The sequence below is a fragment of the Hyperolius riggenbachi genome, chromosome 10 (genome assembly GCF_040937935.1).
Source record: "Hyperolius riggenbachi isolate aHypRig1 chromosome 10, aHypRig1.pri, whole genome shotgun sequence".
Taxonomy (NCBI): Eukaryota; Metazoa; Chordata; class Amphibia; order Anura; family Hyperoliidae; genus Hyperolius; species Hyperolius riggenbachi.
The window spans coordinates 114004414-114020436 of record NC_090655.1 but is presented as its reverse complement, the minus strand read 5'-3'; the positions used below and the strand labels follow the sequence as shown (position 1 = coordinate 114020436).

The window sequence follows — 16023 nt, the reverse complement described above, 5'->3', positions numbered from 1 at the left end:
TATAAGAACATGTATAAGCATTTTAGTAGTGTCCTGAGTGAGAAAAGATCAGATGCGAGATATTTTTTTGAGTTGGAGATGACAGGAGCTGGTTAGGGAGTGAATGTGAGCAGGGCCGGCGCTACCATAGAGGCAAAGGGGGCAATTGCCCCAGGGCCCCAGAGCATGTAGGGGCCCCCAAAGTGTTCCCCCCCCCCTTAACTGTTGCTCCCCGGCGCCTCTGCAGAGTCTTTGGCAGAGCAGCGTCTCCAGGGCCGGCCCGCTCATGAGGCGGGGTGAAACTTTTGCCTCAGGCGGCAAATTTCCAGGGGCGGCACCCGCCCGTCCGTGGGTGCGGGGAGCCGGCCCGCCGAGCTGGAGGGGTAGCTGGCAGGACGGGGGTATTGGGCCAGCGGCGGGGAGGGGGGTCGGACCCCCCCCTCCCTCGCCTGGGTCCCCCGTCCTCCGCTCCCCTCCAGCCTAAATAGACGCAGCCGTATATGTAAGAGGCACGGGCGGGGAGACACTCACCTCCTCCTCGCTCCAGCGTGCGCTCCACTGACATCACTTCCTGCAACGCTGCAGGAAGTGATGTCAGTGGAGCGCATGCTGGGAAGAGGTGAGTGTCTCCCCGCCCGTGCCTCTTACATATACGGCTGCGTCTATTTAGGCTGGAGGGGAGCGGAGGACGGGGGACCCAGGCGAGGGAGGGGGGGGGTCCGACCCCCCTCCCCGCCGCTGGCCCAATACCCCCGTCCTGCCAGCTACCCCTCCAGCTCGGCGGCCCCCCAGAGCGGCCCCCCCCCCCGAGGGGGGAGGGGCGGCGGTGGCGATTTTTTTTTAAAAAATTTGCCTCAGGCGGCAAAAAGTCTAGGGCCGGCCCTGAGCGTCTCACCTGTGCTGGTGAGACACTACACTACCAAAGACTCAGCAGGGACCCCAAGGGGGACCAGTTAAGTTAGGAGGTGATTGGGAGGGTCCACAGCCAGCTCAGGGGCCCAGGAGGAAAATTTGGATGCAACAAAGAACCCCTAATGCTGCTTTTTGGTCGAGGGGTGTCTGTTGGTGGGCCCTGGGCCTAAATTTTCCCTGGGGCCCCATTGTTACTAGAATCGGCCCTGAATGTGAGGAATAAACGAGAGAAAGGAGTCAAATATTACCCCTAAGCACCAAGCTTTTGGAATTGAACTAATGGGAATATTATTATTACATTTATTTTTATATCAGACAGAGAGGTGAACAGAGACGGTGGTGGAAATAGTGCTGCTCGGATACCCCTTTTCAAAATCCGGATCCGATTCGGATCCGGATACCCCGCTATCCGATCCGGGTCGGATATCCGAATTCAAAATTTTCCGATCCGAATCCGATTCGGATATCCGACCCTAGTATCCGATCGGATTCGGATATCCGTGTTTAATCCCGGAAGTGGCCTTTAAATTGCTTTAAAAAGGTTTTTTAGGGTATATGAGGCATGTAGCATCATAATTTTGAAAATGGAAACACTGATGATGTGGGGAGTGGACTTAAAATCCCCCCCCCCCCTAAAAAAATGGCTGTCAATCAACATCAGAGTGGTATCAGGAAGCAGTCGTACTGACGCAGTTGGGGCCTCCCCACAACTCGGACAGCAGACACCTCCAAAAAAAATTACACAGCTATTGTGTTTAGATAGTTGACCATGGCACTGTTGTAGGTACCACGGCACAGTAAAAAATTAGGAGAGGTTCCAGGAAGCGGTCGGTCGTACTGCCGCAGTTGGGGCCCCACAACTCGGACAGCACAGACACCTCCAAAAAAATTACACAGCTATTGTGTTTACATAGTTGACCATGGCACTGTTGTAGGTACCACGGCACAGTAAAAAATTAGGAGAGGTTCCAGGAAGCAGTCGGTCGTACTGCCGCAGTTGGGGCCCCACAACTCGGACAGCACAGACACCTCCAAAAAAATTACACAGCTATTGTGTTTACATAGTTGACCATGGCACTGTTGTAGGTACCACGGCACAGTAAAAAATTAGGAGAGGTTCCAGGAAGCGGTCGGTCGTACTGCCGCAGTTGGGGCCCCACAACTCGGACAGCACAGACACCTCCAAAAAAATTACACAGCTATTGTGTTTACATAGTTGACCATGGCACTGTTGTAGGTACCACGGCACAGTAAAAAATTAGGAGAGGTTCCAGGAAGCGGTCGTACTGACGCAGTTGGGGCCTCCCCACAACTCGCACAGCACAGACACCTCCAAAAAAATTACACAGCTATTGTGTTTACATAGTTGACCATGGCAGGTACCACGGCACAGTTCAAAAAATAAGAACCTGGCTTCATGAAGATGGAGTCAGGAGGTTGTGGTGGTAAAGGGTGGTTAAGCAGCAAGCAGGCATAGTGATAACCACTCAGCCACTTCATTTCCCCCTCTTGCCAACAACAGGGGCCAGGAACTCACCAATTGCCCAAGCCTCATTCATCTTTAAAAAAGTCAGTCTGTCCACAGACTGGCCTGACAGACAAGAGCGCTTCTCAGTGACCACGCCACCGGCCGCACTGAAGCACCTTTCCGACATAACGCTGGAAGGCGGGCAGGACAGCACTTCCAGGGCGTATTGCGCCAGCTCGCCCCAGATATCCAGGTGCTTCACCCAGTACTCCAAGGGGTCCACAGGGGTGTCGGTGTCAAGCCCGCTATAGGACCCCATATAGTCGGCCACCATCTGGGTCAGGTGCTGGTTCTGGCTTTGAGAGCCGGATGCTGCTGCAGGCACCTTGCCTACAGAGAAGTAGGCAGCGGTACTGGTGTGGCATAGAGCGCCTTTGTCAGAGACAGCAGGTTTGTTGGGCGCCTGCTGATGCTGGATGCAGGCACCTGCTGCTGTGCTGGCTGGACTGAGACAGCAGGGGGGGTGGGAGTCCGGGGGAAGGCTTCCTCCAAGCGCCGAACCAGAATCCGCTGCAAGTCCCTGATTCGGCGCACAGGGTCTCCTCCTACAGGCAGGAACTGAGCCAGCTTCCCCTTCAGCCGTGGGTCCAGCATCAGGGTGATCCAGATGTCCTCCCGAGCACTCATCTCCTTCACCCTTGGGTCTTTGCGCAGGCACTGCAGCATGTGCACTGCCATGGGGAAGAGGGCTGCCATCTCTGCTGACCTATCATCTTCTGCACCGCTGACAGTGCTGTCGTCCTCCTCTGATTCCGGAGCCTCATCTTGCTCTCTCCACCCCCGCACTACTGCAGCTGCACTCCGCTGTGCCCCCTCCTCTTCAAGGTCAGGGACCTCCAACTCCTCCAAGTCCTCCTCCAACTCCTCCGAATCCTCCTCCTGCTGCACAGAGGTGGACTGTGAAGTGTGCTGCTGCTGCTCCTGCTGCTGGATCAAGGCTTCCTCTCCCACTTCCAGCAGAGCATCGAGGGCCTTGTCCAGCATGCACACAATGGTCAACCACTCACACAGCGACGCATGGTCCCGGCTGACCATGTTGGTGGCCTCCAGGAAGGGTGCCAGCACAAAGCACACCAGCTGCATTTTTCCCCACTCAGCAGGGCGGATGATGTCTGGGAGGTGGGTGGTGCCGGTCCCCAACAAGTTGGCATCCATGGTGGCTCTGGCCAGGTACAGGTTGACAGCCCGCCTCTGTTCAACCAGACGTTCCAACATCGCCAGGGTGGAATTCCAGCGTGTTGGAACGTCTATAATGAGGCAGTGCTGTGGGAGGTTCAGCTCCATCTGCACGGCTGTAAGGGTCGCTGTGGCACCACCCGAGCGGCGAAAATGACCCACCGTTTTCCTTGCCGCTCCCAAAAGAGTGTCCATCCCCTGGTAGGTGTGCAGGAATTTCTGCACCACTAGGTTCAGGACGTGGGCCAGACAGGGGATGTGGGTGAGGTTTCCCCGCTGGATGGCGGCAACCAAGTTTGCACCATTGTCGGCCACCACCTCTCCGACTCTGAGGCCTCTGGGGGTCAGCCAACTCCTCTCTTGCTCTCGGAGCTTGGCCAAGACGTGGTCTGCCGTCAGCTTGTTCTTGCCCACCGTGACCATCTGCAGCAGCGCTTGGCAGTGGTGGGCCTTCACGCTGCTGCTGAGGCGGGGTTGTTTGGCGGCGGATGGAACCGGATCAGAGCTGGAAGCTGCTGCACTTCCCCTGACCCTGCTGCGGGGTGGCACCACCCACCGTGGTGATGATGCTGCTGTCTCCTCTTCACCCCCTTCCACCAAACTGACCCAGTGCGCGGTGAAGGACAAATAGCGGCCTGTCCCGAACCGGCTGCTCCATGAGTCCATTGTCACATGGACGCGCGCACCAAGCGCATGATCCAGCCCACGCTCCACGTTGGCCTTTACAAAGCAGTGCAGTGCTGGGATGGCCTTGCGTGCGAAGTAGTGCCGGCTGGGGATTGGCCAATCCGGCGCTGCGCACTGCAGGAGCGCACGCATCCGGCTCCCCTCCTGCACAAACGAGTACGGGAGGAGCTGGGAGGACATGGCCCGTGTAAGCAAGCCGTTCAGCTGGCGTATGCGACGGCTGCCGGGAGGCTGAGCCCTGACCACAAAAGAGTCACTCAGCAGGGTCTGGTGGTGGGGGCGTTTTAGGCTTGCACGGGAAGCTGAGGAGGGAACAGAGGAGACCACTGAGGAGGACTGGCTGCCTGAACAGGCCTCAGTGTCAGCAGGAGTGGCAAAGCTGGTTATAGTGCTCTGACCTCTGCAAGGGCCAGCGCCAGCTTCCTTCAGCAGCTTGAATTCCTGATGCTCAGGTTTGTGCTTATTGCCCAGATGGTTGATGAAGCTGGAGGTGCCATAACTGGAGAGGTGAGACCCTCTGCTCAGCTTCACATGGCATAATTTGCACGTTACAAATTTGCTATCCAGTGAGGGCAGATGGAAAAACTGCCATATTGGGGATTGGAGTTTTCCCTTACGTGGCTCAGAACGGGATGCTGCTGTGGATTTTCTCCCGGTGGTGGTTGGGGCCTGGGGTTGAGTGGTGCGGCTGGTGGTAGTCGTGCCACTGACAGATGGAGCAGCAGCCTGCGGGTCACGTACTCCATGCCCACTGCTGCTCCTGCCAATCCCTGCAATGCTCAACCTGCGTGCCATACACACTGACTCCTCCTCCTCAGAGTCAGAGCTGACATGCCCCTCCGGTCGCTGGTAGTCCGGGTCCTTCACCTCATCATCAAACTCCCCTTCGTAAAACTGCTGGGATGATGAGCCCGCCTCAAACTCCTCTTCTGCTGACACATCATGGACGGGCTCCCCCCCAACAATTACTGTCAGCATCTCAGACTCTTCTGTAAAGCCAATTTTGCTGAGAATATTTTCTCTAGGGCTAGGGCTGGTGGTGGTGGCCTCACTGTCACTGGCTTGCTCCTCGTCATGCGCCATCTGCTGCATCACAGACGCGGCGTCCTTCTCCTCCAATCTGCGCCGCTGACCCTGCTTGAAAATTGACGCAACACGCTGCTGCGTCTCTGCAGCGTGACTGCCAGTGGGTAGCGGCGGAATGACTGATGCGGCAGAACTGCTGCCAGAGGCCGCAATGTTGCTCACTCTCCTTCTGGCCTTGCCCCTCCCCCGTCTCACACTGCCAGTGCCAGACATAGTACAAGACTCACTGTCACTGATGAGTCGACGTCACAGATGATGTGTGTGGGGTACTTGGTGCACTTTTATTATTGGCGGCGGGCTTGGAAATGATCAGCAGATTGACAGACAGGAGTACAACAACTAAACACACTGACACTGCTCACTCAGCAGCAGCACAGCAGCAATAATCTGTAGTACTAGCACTGTCTGCAACTACACAATATAAAACCACAGTAGCAGTAGTAATAGCAGCCCAGCCAGCAGCAAGGAGCCTGGAGTGTGTGCACACAGACACAGCACACACAAAGACACAGGACCTAGTAGCAGGCACAGGCAGCTGCTGCAGCTGAAAGACTGACTGACAAGACTGACTGACACTAACAAATTACACAGACTAGCTAAGCTAACTACAACACAGTAAAACAGTAAAACCAGAAGGTGTTTTAGTGTTAAAACGCTGGGTTATCACTGGGATAATGTACTTGCTTCAGCCAAACACACTGGACAAACTATCTCAGTGGCAGTCACAAAGCAAGGACGAGATTCTTAACATGCCCCCCTCCTTATATACAGGAGGGACTGGCCAAGGTTCCCCTCTGTGATTGGGTGCTTGGGCTTAGGCTGGGAGCGCTCTGATTGGCTGAATGACGTCATGGACATCATGTCCATGGTTACAGTACCCGGATTCGGATATCCGATCGGTATCCGCGGATATCCGGGTTATGCGACCAACTATCCGCATAGAGCTATCCGGATTTCCGTCCAGCTATCCGGAATCCGGATCCGATCGGATAGGCCTAAAAAGTTCGGATATCCGAGTCTATTCGGATATCCGGTATCCTGATGAGCAGCACTGGGTGGAAAAATGACTAGTTCTGTTTTTACTCATGATAAGTTTTAAGAAGCGAGGGGTCATGAAAGAGGATATATAGCAAACAATTAGCCAGGAACACGTGTGAGTAGGGAGTTAAGGTCTGGGGCCAAGAGGTACAGTTGTGTATTATCTGCACATACAGTAAATGGTATTGTTCTGAAAGGATTAACATAGCTAGTTGATGAAGTCTGATCTCTGGGGAAGTGAAAAAAGGATTGCAAAGTCACATGGCTGCTCACTGGTGATTATAGCTGCTTCATAATTCAGCGAGAAACACCTACCAAGCTCCAAGGATTACTAGTTGAACCAGTGTTTTTTTCCATGGGGTACATTTGTGTCTGATGGTGCATTCTTCAGTGATGTAATTTGTGTAAAGTTACTAATCAATGAATTACTCCCCTCTGAGGTAAAAAGCCTGCCACTTCCTGTCACCTCCTCAATGTTTCAAGTACCCATTCCCATGACTCTCCTCACAGTTATCATGGTTACAGAAGATAGCCGGTTTTAGTTAAAGGGGCACTATAGTGAAAAACTGTAAAATTTAAAATTCACATTTACACCTTCATATAAGATGTACATTTGTTTCAGAGTAAACACAATATTAAGTTTTTACTTCCTATGTAGCTGTCACTGACAGTAGGCCTTAGGATCCACCAATCCTGAACCTGTGAGAAAACGCGGAAAAGCCGCCGCGAGTACTCAAGGTAAGGCGGCTGATTCCGCGTTCAACATGGCAGTTTGCGCACATGGGCCTGCATCCACTAGCCTGACGGAGCGCGGAGAAACCGCTGCATGCCCAGTAAACAAGGCGGCGGATTCCGCGTCCGACGCGGCGGATTGCACGCATAGGCCTACATCTGTCCGCATGGCGGAACGCGGAGAAACCGTCGCGTGCTCGGATAGCGGTGCGGCTGGCTCCGCGTCCTGCACAGCGGATACATTGCAAAACAGGTCTGGTGTGGCTGGGACTGATAGTCCACACAGGTTCAGAAGGACGCGCGCGCGTTGAGAGGCAGAGCCTTTATGACAGCCAGACGGGTGTCAGCTGACCAAGCCGGTCAGCTGACAATTTTACTACTTCCTATTGGTCCAGCACTTAAGGGAGGCGCTGGAGAGCGCTAGGGTATATATACTAGGTGCTGGTCATTTCTCTGGTGTCTGCCGTTGCGATCACCATGTGGTAGCACTCAGACCTTTTGCTAGAATCTGTGTTGTTATTTCTCTGTTATACCTCAGACTAGTTCCATGGTGTTGATGATCAAGGAACTCACACCCAAGACTAGGGAACTGTATTATCATTCTGTTATACTTCAGACTAGTTCCAGGGTGTTGATGATCAAGGAACTCACACCCAAGACTAGGGAACTGTATTATCATTCTGTTATACTTCAGACTAGTTCCAGGGTGTTGATGATCAAGGAACTCACACCCAAGACTAGGGAACTGTATTACCACTCTGTTATATATCAGACTAGTTCCAGGGTGTTGATGATCACGGAGCTCACACCTAAAGATTAGGCATTGTTATTATCTGTTATGACTTCCTGCTTTCCTGACCACTCTCTTGATCTCTGAATTGGTACTTCGCTATATCTGATACTCTGTTGCCGAACTCTGCTTGTCCTTGGATTCCGATTCTGTCTCCTGTCTTTGTACCTGATCTGTCTGTCTATTGCCGACCTGGCCTGTCCGACCTCGAGAACTATTTCCCCTGTTGGGAGATAGTTCACAGACCTGTCAGTGACACTTCACCCCTGGTGTCACTCACACTCTGGTCCTTCCCACTCTCAGCCTGGCTCCTCCCCTTGGGGAGCCTCAGGCCATTGGAAGGAATCTGTTCTTTAGGCAGTACCTCCTACTGCCTTGCACCCTCTGTACGGGTGCTCACCTCAAAGTACTACTGTTGCACCAAACACTCAGATATTACTCAGGTGTCCAGAGGTTAGAGATATATCTGATTATCGGTGATACTGCACATCATCTATAATCGGGTATATATCTGTATTCTCGGTGATAACTGCAGATCACCGGTAATCAGACCCTCTCTGTGTTACACCGATTGTTACAGAACCTCTTACAGACAGGTTTTGGACTAGTCCATCTTCTCATAGGGGATTCTTGGGATTTAATTTATTTTCAAAGGCATTTCTTGACTGGCAGGGGTACAGTTCAACTGCCAAAATAGTGTGCACGTGAGTAGTGAGCCTGCCTGGCATATTTGTATAGCTTCTTTCCAGAGAGTGTTTTCGAAAAACAATTAAAAGAAACTTTGAGAATCCTCCATGAGGAGACTAATCCAAAACCTGACAGTAAGAGATTCAGAGCTTGCAGATTACAATAACTATGGTAAGTGATGGCTACACAGGAAGTTTTTAAGTTTTACAAATTTTTCCCCATAATGCCCCTTTAAAGCACACCTGTCAGCATACTCTGCTTTTAGAAATATGTGAGTGTGATTATAGAGCAAAAATCATCATTTTGTTATTGAAAGCCTCCAAATAATATCTTTTAAAAGGAACCCGAGGTGTGAGAGCTATGGAAGCTGCCATACTTATTTTATTTTAAACAATACCAGATGCCTGGCAGTCCTGCTGATCTTTCTGGTCAATTGGGTCTAAATCGCACACCTGAAACAACCATGCAGCTAATCTTGTCAAATTTGTCATGGGCATCTAATCTGCATGCTTGTTCAGGGTATATGGCTTAAATTATTAGAGGCAGAGGAACAACAGGATAGCCAGGCAATGTGCACTGTTTAAAAAGAAGAAAACAAATCAACCTCCATATCCTTTCACCTCGGCTTCCCTTAACTTTGGTTTTCAGCCTCTAAAACTTTGTAATAAAATCACTGGGAGGCATGGCAGCAGAATACAAATTAGTGTAAGAGACTTCCTAGAGTTCCTCCCTCTTTATTTGTGTCATTGGTTCTAAAGTCTGCCCATAGCAGCAAGTAAAAATCAAGAAATGTTTTATATTTGCCATGTAATTTGTTAATATTATTTGATCCACAATCAGCCAGCATGGAATCATCTATACTACTGGCAGACATGAAAAAAATCAGACAGCACCAACAGCCATCATTTATAATGGAGGAAGAGGAATTGTACGAAGCGCAGAACGCAATCGCAAGAGAAGCGATTGCGAATGAGAACGAGCAAAGGGACAGGTTGTATGTGTGTGCGCCAATCTAGTCGCCACCCCGCGACAGCGCACACACAACAGCAGATACGAAACAGAAACGCAACCGCAAGAAAGGCGATTGCCAAAAGTGACACAAGGCAGATCAGAACAGAATACGAGGATAGCAAAGGCACAGCAAATCATACAATGAGGAGATACGGAAAATAACAAACGCTAACTGAACGCGAACACCGCACTCATTCGCAACAGTGCACGCGTTCATGCGCAGTCTCCACGTGATAAGCACAACAGAGACAAGCACGCCTAACTAACCATCGACAGACAAACATGCAACAGAGGATGCGAGCGATTGCTTAACGGTTACCTCACCGAGCCTCCAGCAAGCGTTCGTAGCAGACAAGACAGACACGCGAAAACAGGGACAAGCGAGAGATAGGATCCACAGCACTAGCGAAAGTGGCTAGCGCGATCCAGGAAGACAGAACAGAAGGATCCACAGTACTAGCGCAGGATGCTAGTGCGATCCAGGTACAGAGTAGCAGAACAGAAGGATCCACAGCACTAGCGCTAGGCGAGTGCGATCCAGGCAGACAGAGTAGCAGAACAGAAGGATCCACAGCACTAGCGCAGGATGCTAGTGCGATCCAGGAAGGCAGAACAGAAGGATCCACAGCACTAGCGGAAAGTGGCTAGCGCGATCCAAGGAGACAGAACAGAAGGATCCACAGCGCTAGCGCAAGATGCTAGTGCGACACAAGTGAGACAGATCAGAAGAGATAGCTGGTAGCAACCGCTGCACCAGCTATACTCCAAGAACAGAGATCAGAACTATTTCCTGCCGACCACCGCTGGGACAGGACAATCGCAACAGAACAAACAAAACAGATAAGCAATCCTAACTGCACTAGGGGAACCTGCCTAGCGCAGTTTCAGAAATTACTCTAAGCTGATCTTCAAACAGAGAGTAAGGCTGACACTCCTCCAGGAGTGTTTTACAGGAAGGAATCCTTATGACCAGCCAAGCATTGTGGGAAACACATAGTACTTATAGTACACGCCTCCAATGAATGTGGCCAGGCAATTTGCATGACAACGTATGCAAATTCCTCAGCAAGCACAAGCTGCAAAGCTGACAGAAGCTCTTCTTTCCAGAGTCCTGCAGCATGCAAACCTAAACAATGGTCAAAAAGCTGCCTGGTTGCACAGGCAGCTGAGCAGATCATTACAATGCGTATATGAGGTGTGTATCAGTGTGTATGGATGAAGGGTGAGGGGGGTTATCAATGTATACAGAGGAAGAGTGAGTGGGTAAGGATATCACTATATATGGAGGAAGAGCGGAGGGGTATCAGTGTATATTGAGGAAGAGGGGGGGGGGGGGGTCAGTGTATATGGAGATAGAGTGGGGGTATATCAGTGTATATAGAGGAAGAGTGGGGTTGTGTCATTCTATATGGAGATAGAATGGGGCATATCCCCACTGTATATCAGTGTATATGAAGGAATAGTGAGATTGTATCAGTATATTTGGAAACGGAGTGGTGGTGTATCAGCTTATATAGCGGAGGTTCAGGGGTGTATCAATGTGTATAAAGGAAGAGTGGTGGTGTATCAGTGTATACGGAGATAGGGTTAGGGTGTTTCAGTGTACATGGAGGAAGAGCGGAGCTGTATAAGTGTATATGGTGATAGAGTGGGGATGTATCAGTGTACATGGAGATAGAGTGTGGGGTATGTCAGTGTATATGGAGATGGAGTGGGGGGGAGGGGGTGTCAGTGTAGGTGGAGATAGAGTGGCAGTGTACTTTATAAGTGTATATGGTGATAGAGCTGTGGTGTATCAGTGTATATGGAGATAGAGTAGGAGTGTATATGACAGATGTGTGAGGACATACCGTTGTATATGGAGGAAGAGTGGGGGTATGTTATGGTAAATGGAGATAAATTGAGGTTGTTTCATGATATATGAAGATAGAGTGGGGGTATATCAGGGTATATGGAGAAAGAATGGGGGTGTATCATGGTATATGGAGATAGAGTCGGGGTGTATCATTGTATATGGCATTAGAGTGGGGCTGTATCATTGTATATGGAGATAGAGTTGTGGACTATCATTGTATATGGAGATAGAATGGGGGAGAATCATGCTATATGGAGATAGAGTGGGTGTATCATTGTATCAGGCAATACAGTGAGGGTGCATCATGGTATATGGAGATAGAGTTGGGGTGTATCATGGTATATGGAGATAGAGTTGGGGTGTATCATGGTATATGGAGATAGAGTTGGGGTGTATTATTGTATGTGGAGATAGAGTGGTGGTATATAATAGTATATGGCAATAGAGTGGGGGTATATCATGGTATATGGAGTGTATCCGTGTACAAGGTGGGGGTGTATCAGTGTACAAGGTGGGGTGTATCAGTGTACAAGGAGGGGGTGTATCAGTGTACAAGGTGGGGGTGTATCAGTGTACAAGGTGGGGTGTATCAGTGTACAAGGTGGGAGTGTATCAGTGTACAAGGTGGGGGTGTATCAGTGTACAAGGAGGGGGTGTATCAGTGTAGAAGGATGAGGTGTGAGGATGTATAAGTTTATTTAGAGGAAGAGTGGGGGTGTATTATTCTATACAGCGTTGAGAGTGTATCTGTTTCTGGAGGAAGAGTGGGGGTGTAACGAGGTGTTCACAAGAGGAAGTTATGAGGGGCTTGGGTAGCACACTTGAGAGACATAAACCCACAGACTTTATACATGAACCTCAATCACACTGTTATTTATGGACTGCAGTGAGCTGCTATGTTTTATGCTTAGTGCTGCGGTTTTCTGCTAAAAAAGCATTCACCTGTCTTTCTTCTGCTGTTATTGAAAATGGAAAGAAACAACTTCCTTTGCAGCGTATTATTTTCCTAGACCACAGGTGCTCTTTAAAAGAGGGTAGAGCAGTATGTGCCCCACCAGATGTGCTTATTTATAGTTTATAAATAAAAATATAATTTCCAAAATTAGTTTGTATAACTATTTTGGCTACAGCTCACCGTCCTCATCTCCATGTGACAGGATGGTAAGTGGACTTAGTTACTTTGTACACACAGTGGGGGATTTTTATCAGTCCTGTTGCACAAAACACAACAGGCACAGTGTGAGGCAGGTTCACTTTAGTCCTGAGGCACTGAAGCGAAAACTCCTTCCTTTGTTGCTCAGTAACGGAACAGTCTTACCAAAAATACATCTCAAGTTATATAAACATGGTACAATTTTGTTAATTGAAATACTGTAATCATTCATGATCATTTTGGTTGATGGTATACTTTGTACACAGGCTCTTTGTACACAGGCTCTTCTACAGCCAATCTGCCACCTTATCAGAGTAAACAGAGGCGCCAAAAGGATAAAAGGATATAACATTTTTAAAACATGGAGGTGGACTTAAGGACACGACAAAAGGAACGTGTTAAAGTATAACACAAGGTTTATTTATACACTCCACAGTTTTTGCAAAGCGTTTCATGGGCGTGACCCTGCTTCATCAGGCAGTAAGACAGGAGTATTCAGCTAAAGCCGTCCAGGGCTATACTGAGCACCTCTGTGAAGTATAGACCTGGACGGCTTTAGCTGAATACTCCTGTCTTACTGCCTGATGAAGCGGGGTCATGCCCGTGAAACGCATTGCAAAAATTGTGGAGTGTATAAATAAACCTTGTGCTATACTTTAACACGTTCCTTTTGTCATGTCCTTTGGAGTCGTTAAGAGTCCACCTCCACCACTTCCATGTTTTAAAAATGTTATATCCTTTTATCCTTTTGGCGCCTCAGTTTACTCTGATACTGCACCAGTACACCTTTGGTGGAAGGGAGGAAATTCTCATATTTCTTCCTACCTACAGAGAGCGACTTCTTAATCCTGAGTAGGTACAGGCTTGTTCTCCCCACCTGCTTTTACATAGGTTGCCTAAGGAGTAACCCTGGTTTGTGAGTATTACTCTACTTACCCTACATTTTCCATCATCACCATTACATACTACACCATATTGGGCTCTCGGTGTCCCTGCTTTTGTCTTTTCAAATCTGCCACCTTAAATCATTTTGGACAGTTGCTAGGTTCCCGCTGCAGGGGCAGTATACCTTGTGCTCATCCTCCCTCCTCACCTCTCCATAGGACATTATATGCTACTCTGCCTCCTGGGCAAACCATCTCCAGGACATACTCTGCAAGCAATCATTTAAAATAAACATGAAAGATTGGTTGAGTCGCAGAAAAACTGAATTGTTTAGGTAGCTTTACAGATGTACCTCTTTTTTCTTAAAATCTATTGAAAATGTGACAAACAAGAAGTTGATGTGTTAGTGCAGGAGTCCCAGATGTACAGAAAATCTTAAACCCACAGTTAAATAAGATGGGGTTCAACTTGCGGGGCATAGCTATAAGTCCCGGGGCCCCCCAGCAAAACTTTCATGGTGCCCCTTAATGTTCACAACCCTTCCTTTGCCCCTTCTTGGTGAACCTCACAGCCTGGGGCCCATCTTACAGGGCTCATAAAACGTGTGGCCTATTTAATCAGCAATAACGTTATTCCTACTTATGACACATAAATGAAATATATATTTTTTTCAAGACAAACTAGGCTTTCATTGTATGGTATTTTTTCCCTCAAACTATTTTGTTTTCTATGCATTTTAATGTGAAAAAAGGAAAAAAATTAAAAAAAACACATTATTTCTCAGTTGTACCAATTCCAGTTTAAAAATAAAAAGTGCTACTGTAGATAAAAAACACAAATATTGTTTAGCTATTCTCACCGTTTATCACAAAACTGAGATTATGTTCCTGTCAAAATTTATGGTGAAGTCATTTGATTATAGTATTTTTAATGGTAAACATCAATCTAATTAGCTCAGGGAACATATATTCCCTTTCACCAAGTAGAGCTGCATCAGATGTGCCAGAAGTGTGCACAGGAGCAAGCCCAATCCTGCACAGCACTGCTTCTGCTACAAGACGTTCTGTATACTGTATCTACGTCCTCATGGATTAGATTAAGTCACAGAGGGAGTAGATATACTGTAGTGGTGGATAAAGTGCTTAAAATCTGATTTAAAGAGACAGTTTACTGAATATAAATTTGTAAATAAAATGGCTTTTTTTTTTTTTTTTTTTTACAAATTACATTGTAAATTACTTATTCAGTTTGCCCATTGAAAAACCTTTCCTCACCCTGATTTACATTCTAAAATGTATAACAAATGGCGATTTTTTTTACTGCTGGCAAGGTGCATAACTGCAGAAGGTTTGTTTGTGTTGTGTTCCAAAGTGAGCAGAAACAACATCTGGTCTCCCAGAGCGCCCCAGGAGGAGAGGGCTTTGGGACATCATAGCCTTGGCTAAACATCACTGGGAGAGTGATGTATATACAGCAAGATATAGATATAGGAAGTGTTTGTGATGCTCAAACCAGAATAGTTAACGTAAAGCTGAGTATCCTGAATAATCGCTGCATATTCCACTCAAGTCGAAAGTTAAAGAAGAACTATAACTGAGGATTGAACTTCAAATCAATCAGTAGAGGATACCCCCTTTCCCATGAGAAATCTTTACCTTTCTTCTTCAATCATCAGGGGGATCTGTATGGCTGATATTGTGGTGAAACTCCTCCCACATTGTGATGTCATGACCATGGGCCTGACAGTTTGCTGTCTGTGAACCTTGTTGCATTGTGGGAAATAACAGCTTTTTCCAACTGCCAAGCAAACAACATCTCCCTCTGCACATATAACTCTCAGAAAACAACATTCTGCAGAGTTCACCTGGCAGAACTAATGATGTCACCACCAGAGATAAATTTCAGAATGTAAATCAGGGAGAGGAAAGATGAAGTGACTATTGCAAAAAATAAGCAATTTTATTAATTGTGCTACTTTCAGTACAGTTCCTCTCTTTAACAACAAATAAAGAGAGATCTGTTTTAAGTGTTCGGTACTTTTGACATGACTTTCTTTTTTATTTTTATTTATTTACTATTCTTTTGCTGAAGCTGACAATTATTTTCATTTGTAAATACACCAAAACATGTCTTTGGCTGGTGATTAGAGTGGGTTTTTGTTAGTATATGATGTGTCTTTTTCTGAATATTTTTATTTAAAAAAAACAACCCTTTTTCTCATATCAAAGTTCGGTCATATAGATCAGTGTTTCTCAACATTTTATTGGGATGTACCCCTTTTAAAATCCTGTACTTAACAAGTACCCCCTAGCATAATAAACATTATCACAAGTACCCCTTGACAAATAGATATTTAACCGTAGTACATGATAATTGGTTATAAACAATTTCCAAGCATTTACTATTGCTTTTAATTAGCTAAAACACTAATTTGGTGTTGTTTAAATAAGATTTATAATTTTCTAAAACTCTAAATGTGTTATTCTTGGGTAATTATATCAAGC

At 47.7% G+C, this 16023-nt stretch overlaps 1 protein-coding gene and 1 long non-coding RNA gene across 4 annotated transcripts in view; one reads left to right on the top strand and one right to left on the bottom strand.

Moving 5' to 3' along the window:
- LOC137535700 (uncharacterized) overlaps positions 1–16023 on the top strand; it is a 119466-nt gene that overhangs the window by 59747 nt on the left and 43696 nt on the right. The window lies entirely within an intron of this gene.
- The window catches only part of PIK3AP1 (phosphoinositide-3-kinase adaptor protein 1), a 169387-nt gene that overhangs the window by 122062 nt on the left and 31302 nt on the right, over positions 1–16023 (bottom strand). The gene's annotated exons all lie outside the window — the stretch shown is intronic.